The following is a 14,764-nucleotide window of genomic DNA, read 5'->3' as shown; positions in this document are numbered from 1 at the left end:
TAGTCCCTAGCCTGTCCCTAAAGTATACAATTGGTTGATACACAAAATCTTCCTGGGTGAAACAAGGCTGGTAAGTATGCCAATGGAGCGGAAGGGAGTAATACCAGTAGATGGCGTAATATGTGTGAATCCCATCATGGGCACATGATACTCTTGCATGAGTCTCCCACCTCACTTATTTAGTACTTGTAGCTTCCCTCCACAAATACTGTATTATGTAATGCATGAAACAAAGAGGATGTTATTTATATTCTCCAATATCCCACTCCCCAAATAATATATATGATAATTAGAAAACCACCTGCCAAACAATAATTTTGCAGATTGTCTATTGATACTTAGAATTCCCCTAGGAAGCCCCAGTCTTTGAGTGTTATTTGTTTGATTCCTAATTGATCAAGACAGGACAGATTATTTCTCTTTCCCAGGTGTCACTTTTGAAGACCCGGATACAAATGCTTCTTTCTTTGAGTATGCATGACTCACCTAGCCTGTTACTCTGACAAGTGGACCACTCAATCGTTTTGTAAAAGTATACCACATTCTGAAAAGTTAGGCGTAAGTGTCAGATGCAGCACAGCCATGTTGTGGAATCTTCTCCCTGGGGGAAATAAAGGAGTCTCCAACTCCTTTGTTTTTCTCTCTTTGTCTTAGCTGCAGAAAAGAAGAATTCTACATCTGCAGAAGCTCCAGTTAAAATTTTAGAATTAGGTGTTGTGTATTTTAATGGACCCCGAGATAGGTTGGAGCTGAGATTTGGTTGGTTTGGTCTAATGTGAGGAATAACATACCCTTTTCCTCCCCCTGGGGCAAATACCTATGTGAATGCATTGATTTTCATGAGGGGGTACTAAGAAGCTCATGGGCAAGGGATTTTTGAAGCGAGACTCAGAGAAGAACAGACATGACTAACCAGTTGTGGTGGTAGTTACAAAGACAATAAAAACCAGACTTCAGGATGAAAATAGAAGGACAAGTCATCCTAAAGCGAAATAAGTTTTACCTGAGGAGAGGGTCTTAGTAACAGGACTTCAAGTCTGGAGAGGTGTGTTGATTCTGGGTAGAGAGCATGCAGCTGTTACTTCAACCTAGTTCAGCCAGGGAGAAAATGCCCAAAGAGAAAATGGGTCATATACCCATTGAAACTCTGTAACATTTTGGATTCTAAACTCTGTGGTCAGATTCCTTTCACACAGAGTACAATATGGAAGAAGGGAACTACTCTCAGTTTTCAAGAGTTCTTGTGTCCAGATAAAGGAGCAGACATTTGCATTTTATGAGAAACAGTGGTGGTGAAGGCAGTACCAATCTTTCATAAAATGCTGAGCTTTGGTCCCTTTGTGATGTCTTGAGGAGACAGGGGTCAGTGGTCAGTGAAGGTTACATAGCTTTTCTTAAAGCAACACTTCTGAAGTGCTGTTGAGAATTATGGCTATAGACTCCCGGATGAGCTGGCTGTGAAAGTGGAAACATCAGCAAATACTCCACCCAATTATCACTGTGGCAGTGGGGGCCAAGAACTACACTTTGGCAGAAGCAGAGAGAACAATTATGTCAATAAAGCAGCAGTGCCTGAGCTTGAATAACAGAAGAAGGGGAGGGGCAGCTGGGATGGTTTTATAGATGTGTGTACCATGTTCCTGCAAGGACCTAAAATTAGTTCATAAACAGTAAGACATAGTTGGCAAGATTTAAATAATGATGCTAATATCAGCCAAGTTTGTTCATTAATTCCACAAATGCATATTGAGTATCTACTATATGCCTGACTGTGTTAAGCCCCAGATATAAAGACAAAAATAAGCCATAGTCCCTGCCTTCAAGGAGCTTACACTGTAATAGGCAAGAAAGACACTTAAGTAAGTCAGTTGTGTCAACACAGACACACGTGCATACATGTCAAAATAATTCATCTGTTCAATAAATACCAAATGAGAATCTGTTTTTGTGCGAGACACATTATACCTCATGCTGTGCTTATATATACTTGCATGTACTTGTAAACTAATGAGATCTGGATATTCAGGTTAAAAATGTTCTTTAAGGGTTACGCATTTTTCTTTTATCTTCCTAGTCTATTTTAATACTGCAGCACACAGTCTGTTCCTGTAGTTGCCATCCTCCAGTTGGAGCTCTTGAAGCTGTCAGGGCACAGGACAGGTACCTGGGGGCAGAACCTCCTCTAATCATGACAACATGAGAAGCTGAAATCCATGCTGAAAGTTCCTGCAAAATCTTTGATTGAACTAGAGCAAGGGACTAGACCCATCTAGGAGCTAGCAGAAAATTATAAACATCCCTTTGAGGTAGACACATTATGTTAACTTTGCCTCTGACTTTCAGAATGCCTAACAATCCCATGTGGAACTGGTTAGCAGTGGCATGTGGGTTCTGTACACGACAGTGGAGAGGACAGGGTGAGGATTAAGTTGCTGTTTCACATTTCTTGCCTAGGATGTTTTTAAAAGCGTTCCTGTCATGATGGATTATTGGAAACAATGTCTTAAATTAAGCCTTAAAGTTTCTATTTCTTTAAATTATCATTAGGGAGATAAAATAGAAACAATAAATGGCACCAAGTAGCCAAATGGAATAAGAATCAGCCATCTCCGAGCCGACGCGGTGGCTTACGCCTGTAATCCCAGCACTTTGGGAGGCCGAGGCGGGCGGATCACGAGGTCAGGAGATCGAGACCATCCTGGCTAGCACGGTGAAACCCCCGTCTCTACTAAAACTACAAAAAATTAGCCGGGCCTGGTGGTGCACACCTGTAGGCTGAGGCAGGAGAATGGCGTGAACCTGGGAGGCGGAGCTTTCAGTGAGCCGAGATCGGGCCATTGCTCTCCAACCTGGGCGACAAAGCGAGACTCCATCTCAAAAAAAAAAAAAAAAAAAAAAAAAAGAATTAGCCATCTACATTGGAAACAGGGAGATTTAGGACAGTGATGTGCTTTACATCTTTTGGGTCCTGCATGCTGGCTAAGATTGTGGAAATAGGCACTTAGGACAAGGACATGCTCTTATTCTAGACATTTAGGGTCTGCAGGAATAAGAATTTCATCTGTGCTCTGTTAAGGACCACTGAATATTTTATATGCAGTTGACAAATCAATAAAAAGTTGTAGAGTTATCATATAATGAAGGGAGTATGGGATTTGGAGTTCAGAGACATGTGTTTGTGTTCTAGTTCACATGACCTTGGTCAGTTCCCTAACCTTTTTTAGACTATAGTTTCTGGTTATAAAACAAAGATAAAGACTAGTTGTAATAATACCAGGTCTACATACACCACAGGGCTGCTGTGAGGCTCAGATGAGATAACATCTATGAAAATGTTTTGCAAATACAAATGCTAGTTTATTATTTTGGGATATCTGGTATTGCAAAGCATAGGAAATAAATGCAAAATATGGTCAGTGCCTGTACAAAGCTTGCAATTTAGTTGAGATGACAAGATTTATACCTGTGAAAAATCAAGGCACTCTGAGAACTCTCTGTGGAGAGTATTAATTAGAGGAGGCTTTATAAAAGAAATAGAAAATGAGCAATACTTCAAAATGGGCATGTAATGAAGCCTCCATGTATTTGCATCAAACAATGTGTTCATTTTAATATTTTTTGTTCTTGTTTTTCTTCTGTTTCCAGACCCTGAGCTCCTCCAGGGCAATAAGCTTATATTAGTTTATTGCTTTTAACTTCAATACCTAGCATGGTGTCTGACACGTATTAGACATTCAGTAAGCATAGAGTGACTGAGTGACAAGAAAATAAATGGAATTAATCTAGTTGAGCAGCATGGCAATGCTACCCATATCTACTTGTGTTTCAGACTTTAATTGTGTGTGTGTGTTTCAACTCATAAATTTCCTAACCACTAAGTGCTTGCTGTAGGGTAGGGAGCAGAATACAGAGGCAGTACAGTCTGAGCAGAGATGTGAAATGACTACAGTGAAAATGACTTAAAAGGGCTGATTTTAAATATTCAGGAATTTTGTAAGCCAGTGGCTAAAGTTTGTTGTTAGCTTGAAATCAGCCACTGTGGGAATATTTACACCATGGAAATTGGAAGATAGTACAAATCAAGACTTTTCTCTCTTCCAGAGAGATGGTCTATGAGCATATCCACTGACTCCTAGACATAGTATGTGTCCGTGTGTATGCTTATAAGGGATTGGGTGAAGGATGGGGGGAAAAATGTGAAAGGATGCAGAATCCCCCATTTCCTAGAGAAAAAAGCTTGTAAATTGGGCTTTTAAGTACAAACAATTAGTAACAAAATTCTTAAACATAAGTCATAGTTTAATTTGTTCTCATAAAGTATATAAATTATAAATTTCTAATGAAATAAGTAATTTAAAATATAAATGGCACATTTCAATGATTTATGCTTTTACAGACATTGTAGACAAAAGACTTAGGTTCCCTGAACACAGTTTGCTTGGAGTTGAGTCTGGATTGGACAGCTATTGCTTGACTGATAAGTTCTGAAAACTGAGACTGTGATACAAATCTGCATAGGAGGACTTGGAAGACATTCTTACCTTCTCTTGCCTAGTTCTGGACTCCATTGAGGTGCTAGTTTATCACACGAACTCAGGACTTTGTTCTGCAAGGGAATGGAGAAGTTTTCCTGATTTCAAAGGAAGGTTAGTACTAGTAACTAACTTTCAACTAAAAAAAAAAAATCTGCTCTCCAAAGTTTCTGTACAGGCACCAGCCCTGGTAGTTTAACTTAAGTGTTGATATTTTGAGTCTGTTGCGATTTGAACTTCAGCCTTTACATTGCTTTGTCGTTGCAGTAAAAATGTCTTTCAATTATATTTCTCCCTGTGGCTTTTAGTGCATCAGGCCTCTCTAGAGATTTCATGCTTCTACTTACAGAATGTGTCAAAGAAATTTCCTCAATAACAGACACCAAAAGACAAATTTATTAATCTAAACCATAATTTGATACAAAAATATTGCCACTTATAATTCACTGGCTGCTTTGGCAGCTAGTTCCCAAAGTGTCAACAATATCTCTCCAGCTGAGTTATCTCCTGGGGACACACAAACGCCAAGAGCCACTGCAGCTTGTTCTAAACCACTGATAGACTATAAGAAACAAAGTCAACGTAACACTTACCAAATGTAAATGACATGCTACCAGTTGAAACCAGGCCTAGAGTATAAAATTCAAAATAAATGAAAAGGTAAATGTAAACACTAAGTAAGTCTTCATCCAAATCCTAAATTTGTGATTTCTCCCCTTCCCCCTTTTTTTATTAGGTTACCTAAGATTTTATCTATTTTATTCTTTTTTTTTTCTTTGAAAACTAGGTCTGGAATTTATTGATTAGTTCTCTAATTTTCTATTATCTAATTCATTAATTTTGGCTACTATCTCTATTAATTTTTCTTTTTTTGCTTTTAGATTTAGGGTTATTTTGTTGTCAAACTCATTTCACCAATTGTAGTGTATTTTCTTCATTGGTATCAGGATTTAGGAAAATGAATACAGCTTTAGTGATGTTCTTTGGTTCTGTTATTGATATTATTTCATTCTAGGCTAATTCTGCAATTGTAGTTTTAATTTTCTTTGACTTACGAATAAGCTTTAAAACAACAAAATTGACGAGTTTCCATCCTTCAGTAGGAATTTCCAGCTTTAACGTGAGAAAGTAGTAACAGCTGATACGTATTTAGTGTTAACTATAGGCCAGGCACCTAGGCTCAGTACTTTACATGAATTATTTCAATTAACCTTCAAACCAAGCTTTTGAAATAGTTACTATTATATACCTTATTATATATTTATCATTTTTCTAGTATTAAAAATAGAGACTGAGGCATTGAAAAGTTAAAAGACTCAACCAAGGTGCAAACTAGCAAGTGGCAGACCTAAGATTGAAACCCAATCATTCTGAGCACAGAGGCAGGTTTTTTGACCTTGTGGCATGATGAGAGTGTCTGTTGTCCTGATTCACTAGTTATGTAGCTGGCTAGCTTCTTCATTGGAGGGATTCAACATTGCTGCTTGGGCTGACATCTGTGCAATGTCTCTTTCAGATGTAAGTCGCATTCCAAATTAGTAGGGAGAAAGAATGCTTCTTGAATCATTTCACCCAAATGATTCTCTACTTAGATTTATTAATCACTATGAGCCTGTGATTACACGGTTTCCTGCCAAGTGCTACATAAAGCTGTTAGCTGACATGGTCTTTGTTTTGGAGAGCCACATCATCTGTATTTATATCCATTGGTACATTAATTGTGGTAGCACTTAACTTGTGAAAAGGGCATTGATAAGCATCTTCTGCAGTGGCTTTCAAACTTGGCTGTACATGGGAATCATCTGCGGAACTTTAAAAATGTTCAATGCCCAAATCTCATTACAGACCAATTAATTCACAAATCTCTAGAGGTAGTACCTTGCTATCAGCTGATACTTCAAAATTTGATGTTTTTGATAATGACACTGTCTTTTCTTGTTTTTGAAAAACAAATATTGTCATCCAACTTTGATCAGCAAATATTTATTTTTAAAATAAATTTTATCTTACCCACAATGTGAGAGCTGTGTATTCTCATTGTATACATTTTCAAAAATAATAGCAAAAAACCTCTAAGACATCAAAATATCAAATAGAGAAGTAATGGTTAAGTGAAGTTGTTTCTTGGTGTCTATGGGAGACTGGTTCCAGAACCTCCCATGGATACCAAAATCCACAAATGCTCAAGTCCCTGGAATAAAACGATGTAGTATTTGTGTATAACCTAAACACATTCTCCCATGTACTTTAAATAATCTCTAGATTACTTATAATAGTACAATATAAATGCTATGTATATATTTGTTATAGTGTGCTGTTTAGAGACAAATGACAAGAAAAAGTCTGTACATGTTCAGTACAGGTGTCATTTTAAAATATATTTTTATGAGCTTGGTTGAATACATGAATGTGGAACCCATGAATATGAAGGGCCAACTAAAGACATAGTCATTCTCTGAAGGGCTTCCATATTAGGCCAATGTTGACCATATAACTGCTTAAGTTTATAATTATTTACTGTGACAAGTGCCAAAGATAATATTGTGAACTGAAAGAATATATTGTAGGAGAACTTTTTCCAGTCTGCTAGTAAGAAAACTTTCCCTAAGAAAATTAAAAGTTGAGTTGAGAACTGAAATTTGCAGAATGAAAAACAGAAATGAACTGGGGAAAGGTGCGTGAGGAAAGGCCTTGGATACAAAGGTAACAGCATAAGAAAAGGCCATGGTGGGAGTGGGGAGCAAAGTTCATTCTACTTCTAATGACCAGGGTATCTGAAGTACAGTGGGTGGGGTAGTCTGTAGACCTTGGCAGGGACCAGCTTCTTCATTAATTGATTACAAGGCATGTTAAAAGCAAAACAAAACAAAATAAAACGAACAAAAAAAACTTTGCTCTTTATTTTAAGAACAATGGGAAACAAAGGATTTTGGACAGAGATGTGGCATGATTTGGGTTGTGCTTTGAGAAAATCTCTTTGTTTGCCAGGTAGAGGACAGACTGGAGTGGGCAAAAGGCAAATGAGGAGACCACAAAGAGAGAGTTGAGAGATTGTAATGTCTTAGACTAAGATGGTAGCAAGGGAATTAGAGAGAAAGAACAGAGAAGAAGGAGATATTTGATATTTAAGATGCAGAATTAGCAGAATTTGGTGATGAATTATATAAAGGAATTAAGGAAAGAGGGTGGTAGCAATGACAACTCCCTGTTTTCTGGCTTTCACAACTAGATACAGGGTGCTGTGTTCCTAACAGTGGAAACAAGGGTGAAGGCCTACTTTGGAAAGGAAAGCAAATGAATTTGGTTTTGGATAGATTGTTTTTTAGGTATCTTTAAGATTTTCAAGTGGAGAATACACATTACAAAACTTGAGAGGCAAGCTAGGAGCTCAGAGGAGAGATTATCACTAGTGGTATATATCTGAACATCACTGGTTTATGGTTGGTTATTAAAGCCTTGGCTAATAGTGGGATCGCCAGAAAAGAAAGTATAGAATAAGAAGAGAACAGAAGAGGCCAGGGCTGAGTTTTCAGGAATTTTCATACTTGGGGCCATCTAGAGAAGGTTGAGTTCACAATGGAAACTGAGGAGCACTGGATGAAGATGTAGGAGGAAAGTTAGGAGGATACAATGTTAAGGAAGTTTGCAGTAAGAACTTTTAAAAAGAAGGAGTGGTTAATAGTACAACACTCTGCTGACAATTCACCTAAAATGAAAACTAAAAAATACCCATGCATTTTAGCAATGTAGAAGTAGGTCACTGAGAATCTTAGCAAAAGTCTTTCTAGTGAAGCAGTGAGTGTTTATTGAGATTAGAGTGGACTGAGGAGTGGGTGGGAAGAGAGGAAAGAGACAAGGGGGCCATTACTCTAAAAAGTTTTGCAGTGAAAGGGAGGAGACAGTGATTGTGGAGGATTATGTGGCTGAAGGAAGTATTTTAATTTTGCTTTGTAAGGCTATTTGAAGATTCACAATGAGATGGTTCCTGAAATGATAGGAAGAAGTAGGTCCTAACAAAATGAGGAGGAATCAGCTTAGATAGGAGGAAATACAACATTTTTTTTTTTTTTTAAATAACAACAGCAATTAGAGAAGTACAAGTACCCATATGGTAATGCATGTTGGTTTTGTAATAAGACTTACAGGGATTTCTTGTCTCTGAACATCTATTTTTCTGTAACACAGGAAGCAAAGTTGTCTGTTGTGAGCATGTGTTTTTAGGTTGTGGAGTGTACATGTGAGTGTACATGTGTGTGTGTAGGTTTGTGTTCATGAGGGGTTTAAAGAGAGTGAAAATTTAACAGAGTCATTATGAAGGGTGGGAGATTCAGTTGAATAGATAAAAACAGTGGAATTGCCAGGTAGTATTGAGGCCCAGTTGAAGTAAGTGACTGTGAACTCATAATGGTATAAACATAATTGCTTCATGTACTCATTCATTTGACAAATATTCATTAAGTGTTATTGCCGTTTTAAGTACTGAAGATACAGCAGTGGACAAAACAAATTCTGTCATTATGGAGCCTATAATGAAGCAGAAGAAGACAGGCAAAGATTAAAGAATAAACGTAGTACATGTATTATGTTAGGTGCTGATTAGTGCAATATCATCCCAGTGGAATCAATTTAGTTGACCAGCATCGTGATGCTACCCATATCTATATGTGTTTCAGGCTTTAATTGTGTGTGTGTGTCAACTCATAAATACCTGCTATCTAGGAAAATATCTGTTATCTAGGATAGTCAGGGAATGAGATGTTTGAGAACAAAACTGAATAAAATGAGGGCATGAGACTTGCAGATATCTGGAAGAAGTGTATTTTGAGTAAAGAAAACAGTAAATGCAAATGCATTAAGGCAGGAGGACACTTGCTTGTTGAAGGACCAGTGATGAGGTCAGAGCAACAGTAGTGACATGAAGAAAAGATGAGGCCAGAGTGGAAACTGTCGACCAAATCACAGTGTTTCACAGCATGGAAAGGAATTTGGGTTTTAATCAAAGTAAGAAAGCCATTGGAGGGATCTGGGCACAGGAATGACAGGACATATTTGAATGTTGGGATTTTTCTCTAGCAAAACTCAGCTGCCTTAGTGTAAACTTGGAGGAAGAGCTGGAGTTGCAGTGGCAGACACAAAGAAAAGACAGAGAGGTATTGAGTATAGAATTATTGCCCTTGTTGACTCTGGAATCTAATCTGAGTCAGTAAAGACATAAAGACAGGTAGAGACCAATGGAGAGGGGTGGGAGAGAATTGTCAATGAACTTGAAGATTCATGAGGAAAAACAGTAGTCAAACAAACTAGCAAGACCAAAAGAAGATTGTGGTCCAGGTGTGGGAGGTAATGTAGTGTCATGCGGTCCTAAGATCCATGTTGTAACCATGGGTAAGAGTGACTAAGTGAGAAGGTTAGGAAAAAAAGAGGCAAAATGTTTGTGAATTCAACATATTATCTTTTAATACATAAATATAATTTTTCCATTAATCATACACTTAAAAAATAAATTCTAAAGAACTGCGGTAACCTTGACAAGAATATTGCTGTAACTAGCGCAGAGCTCAAAGTCCTAGTAAGAACTCCTCAAAAGCGTAATTTTCTTGAGTGGTACCCTGTTGAAATAATATCAATGAGGGAGGTATGTTCGGTGCTGGTGAAGTATGGGTGGGTGAATGGATACGTAGGTTCTAGGACTCTTGACACTGTTTAGGTGGCTCATAGTTGGAAAAGTTTGAGAATTGGTAAGTTATTGTATCACACTCATTTAATAAATAAATTCAGTGCGACCACTTAATGATTTAGATCTGGTAATTATTGATTCATCTACAGAGCTTTGTCAAAACACAGTTCCCACCCTGAACTGAACGTTTCAGAATTTTTGAGGGATAAAGTCCAAGTATGTTTTTTATGTATTTATATAAAGATTTATGGATAATGTATAGTCAGAATTGAAAAACCATTGGGATAGTGTTTAATGGACAGTTATTGATTGTGCCTGCCCATATTGGTGGCCTGCTTTTGTGGTCGTGGTGACCTGATCCTAGGACACCATCCTGAACCCATTCCTGGCCTAGGCGCTTTTGGTAAAACTGATTCCACTCACAGCCTCAAGAAAAGCAGGTTATTCCAAACTGGGTGATTTGAGGCTCACCTACTTCTTCCCATAGAGATTGTTGTAGGGATGGAGCAGGACCTAAATCAAGGTGATTATTTTCCAATCAGAGTTAATTCCAAGACTTTTGCTTTACTCATAAGATTGTGTTATTCTTGTTTTTTCTGGATTTACACCTGGGTTGATATAAGCAAATGTTGTTGTCAGGTAGCTCACCAATGTGAAGAAAGCCTGTCTGAAAAAGGACCCACAGAGGAAAGTGGAGGCAACGTAAAGACCCATGAGCCCTACTCACAGCGCTTGCTGCACTAGGCTTAGCCATTCTTGACTTTGTATTACATGACTCTACATTCCTTATTTGCTTAAGTTATTTGAGTTGGGTTTTCTATAACTTGAACTGAAGATTTCTATAACTGAAGATTAACAATACCTACAAACTAGAGTGTCGTCTATAGGGGTGCTCAGGGGCTCTCTCACTTTCTAATACTCTCCTCACCCCAGGTCATGTGGTTTCATCTTCTCAGGTAAGCTCTTTGGCATGTTGGCTCAGGAAATTTATATTCAAAGAATCTGGCTCCCATTACAGGGAGATAGGAAAATAGAATCAGATAAAGATGAGAAGAAAATTGATTCTCTATGAGATTATGATCTCTGGTAATCCCTCAACATGCTTAGATGGCTCAGCTCCTATTTGGGCCTGGTTAACAGTCCTAAAGAGTCAAGGAACAAATGTATTCATTCAATAAAAGCTATTTTGGACTGAGAATGCTAGAAATAATGGACTTGAACATTATGCTCTAAACTCAGGTTTAAAATACAACATAAGCTAAACATAATTAATCTAAGATTTTTTTTCTATGTTGGCATATTTCTTACATGGTTGTTCTTCATGCCTTTTCCCAATAGATGCCCAGTTTGATTAGGTCATTAATGGTGTCTGAAATAAAGTGCTAAGTACTCCATGTTGTCACAAGATAAGGAGTCACTTTCTTTCCTAGAGTAATTTTGAAGAAATCAAGTTTTTGTTGCAGAGACTATTGAGAACTGCTATAATATTAGCTTCCACATTGAACTCCCTGCTTGTAGTCTTTTCTTGAGTGTTTAGTTCCTGAATACTGGAAGGACTTGACTAGGAGACATGTTCACTTTTAAGGTAATCTCATCCTATGGATCCCAAGGGTAACTTAGTGGAAAGTAGAATTATGCAGTCTAGGTTGCCTATTGTCCTGCTATTCATCAGGCAAATAGCTTTTTCATTTCCATGGATCGTTGCTATCATTTTAGTGTCTGTAGAATAAATCGCTCTAACAATTTCTGTACCTGGACAGAACACTAACCAACATTTCATGACACAAAATCCGACTACCTCATAAATTGAAATGCTAGTCAGTGGATAAAACTTAAAAATGCAGCTCAAAAGTTTTGATATAATAAACGTTCTTTTATTTCTCTAGAAAATTGTATGATCTTATGACTTCTATTGGAGGCAGTGTTTAACTGCTTTTCTCAAATGTCATGATCATTTTAGAGTACTGCATAAATACAATTTTGGCATCAGTTTTCTTTCATGAAAACATTTTCTCTAATAACCTAAAACTCCCTCTGAGCCACAATATCTATCTTTAAAATAGTAACATGAAACTCAATTTTAGAGAAAGAATAGCAAAGAACAATTGCAATTCACATCCCAAAAATTTGTGCTAACTTATGTTTTTCATTTTTTTATTCTTTCTTATTTGCTGTGGCTCAACAGTAAAACAACACAAAGAAAAATCAGCAGTGCCAATAGGGAAAACACTAAAAATTGGCTGACAGAAAAATACAAGAACACTTACTCCCTGACTTAGTTAGTGCTAAATGGGTCCTAGTTAGCATGGTGTATAGTCCACTGGTGTGTGGAAACCACTTTCATTTGTCACTGTCAATGGAGCCACACAGAATTGTAGGGAATTCTAAGAGTACATCCCAGCGTGCTTCAAACCGTCCTGATTTATCCTTTGTCTGTGAGCAAGGAGGCACTCTCAACTGAAAGCTCAAGGTTATTTCCTGCATTTAAAAATCTAGTTCAGGGAAAGAATGAAGCTGTAATGCAATATTTGAAATGCAAAATCCTGGCAACTAAATAATAGTTTAAAATCCAGTTCCCTCAATATTTAATACATATAGAAATTACTCTAAACCCATGCACACACTTAAATGAATATCTTTAAGAAATTAATTTCACATTAAGCAAAATTTATTTAAACAACCAATAAATTAAGAGATAATTTTTAGGCCGGGTGCGGTAGCTCAAGCCTGTAACCCCAGCACTTTGGGAGGCCGAGACGGGCGGATCACGAGGTCAGGAGATCGAGACCATCCTGGCTAACACGGTGAAACCCCGTCTCTACTAAAAATACAAAAACTAGCCGGGCGAGATGGCGGGCGCCTGTAGTCCCAGCTACTCCGGAGGCTGAAGCAAGAGAATGGCGTAAACCCGGGAGGCGGAGCTTGCAGTGAGCTGAGATCCGGCCACTGCACTCCAGTCCGGGCGACAGAGCAAGACTCCATCTCAAAAAAAAAAAAAAAAAAAAAGAGATAATTTTTATAATACCAGGGCCCCAAACAAGCCTAAGCAGTATTCTCTCTAGGTCTTAAGTATGTCTGACTTCAGTCAGAGGTCTGTAGGAATGGGATTGCCAGAGACCCATCTGTATAAAGAACACTAGATCCCCCTGGGGAAGCAGCTATCTTAAGGAAAGGGCTAGAGATTATACTCAAAAGATTATAAAAAGAATAATACCTTAGGACTGGAGGAATAGGGGTGATTTGTACGACACAGAATCTCTCATCAAAATTGCCCTCCCACTCAGCACTCCCTACTCCAGAAGAGTTTGGACCTCAATCTTAAAGTAAAAGAGATTGAATTAAAAGTAAATAAATAAAAACATGATTTTGTAGTCATCTCAGTGAATTATCAAGAGATCATGAACCTGATGGTATTACTTTGTAGCTTATGTTGAGAATTTAGCCAAAACAAGAGAAGGAGACTTTATTTGAAGTTGCTGTGGATTACTGCTGTAGAATATTCAAATATGGAATAGACAGAGTAGCTTGAATTATCGATTGAACAGGTCACCATCTGGAGTGAAGAAGGACAAGGCCTCACCACTCAGAAGATGTCAGTCTCTCAGTGGGAGGTGAGAGAAGAAAAATGGCAAGTTCAATAAGTGTATATAAGAACTTGATTATCTAAAACACAGAAACCACAGCAGTGTTCATAAATAGATGGGGAATTCCATTGGCAAAAGTGCAGAAAGCAGAATTACTGTTTTGTGACTCTATGGGTATATTGCTTTCCCCTCAAGGCTAAAGTGGCTTGGGAAACACGCCTACTTTTCATTTTAAAAGGATTCTTCCATGTGCCACATTTTCTTAATCCAGTCTATCATTGATGGACATTTGGGTTGGTTCCAAGTCTTCGCTATTGTGAATAGTGCCACAATAAACATACGTGTGCATGTGTCTTTATAGTAGCATGATTTATAATCCTTTGGAATATACCCAGTAATGGGATGGCTGGATCAGATGGTATTTCTAGTTCTAGATCCTAGAGGAATCGCCACACTGTCTTCCACAATAGTTGAACTAGTTTGCAGTCCCACCAACAGTGTAAAAGTGTTACACAACAGTATAAAGGTGTTCCTATTTCTCCACATCCTCTCCAGCACCTGTTGTTTCCTGACTTTTTAATGATGGCCATTCTAACTGGTGTGAGATGGTATCTCATTGTGGTTTTGATTTGCATTTCTCTGATGACTAGTGATGATGAGCATTTTTTCATGTGTCTGTTGGCTGCATAAATGTCTTCTTTTGAGAAGTATCTGTTTATATCCTTTGCCCACTTTTTGATGGGATTGTTTTTTTTCTTGTAAATTTGTTTGTGTTCTTTGTAGATTCTAGATATTAGCTCTTTGTCAGATGAGCAGATTGCAAAAATCTTCTCCCCATTCTGCAGGTTGCCTGTTCACTCTGATGATGGTTTCTTTTGCTATGCAGAAGCTCTTTAGTTTAATTAGATCCCATTTGTCAATTTTGACCTTTGTTGCCACTGCTTTTGGTGTTTTAGACATGAAGTCCTTGC

Source organism: Trachypithecus francoisi, unplaced genomic scaffold (genome assembly GCF_009764315.1).
Source record: "Trachypithecus francoisi isolate TF-2019V2 unplaced genomic scaffold, Tfra_2.0 Lachesis_group2, whole genome shotgun sequence".
Classification (NCBI taxonomy): domain Eukaryota; kingdom Metazoa; phylum Chordata; class Mammalia; order Primates; family Cercopithecidae; genus Trachypithecus; species Trachypithecus francoisi.
Note: the sequence above shows the minus strand (reverse complement) of the source record.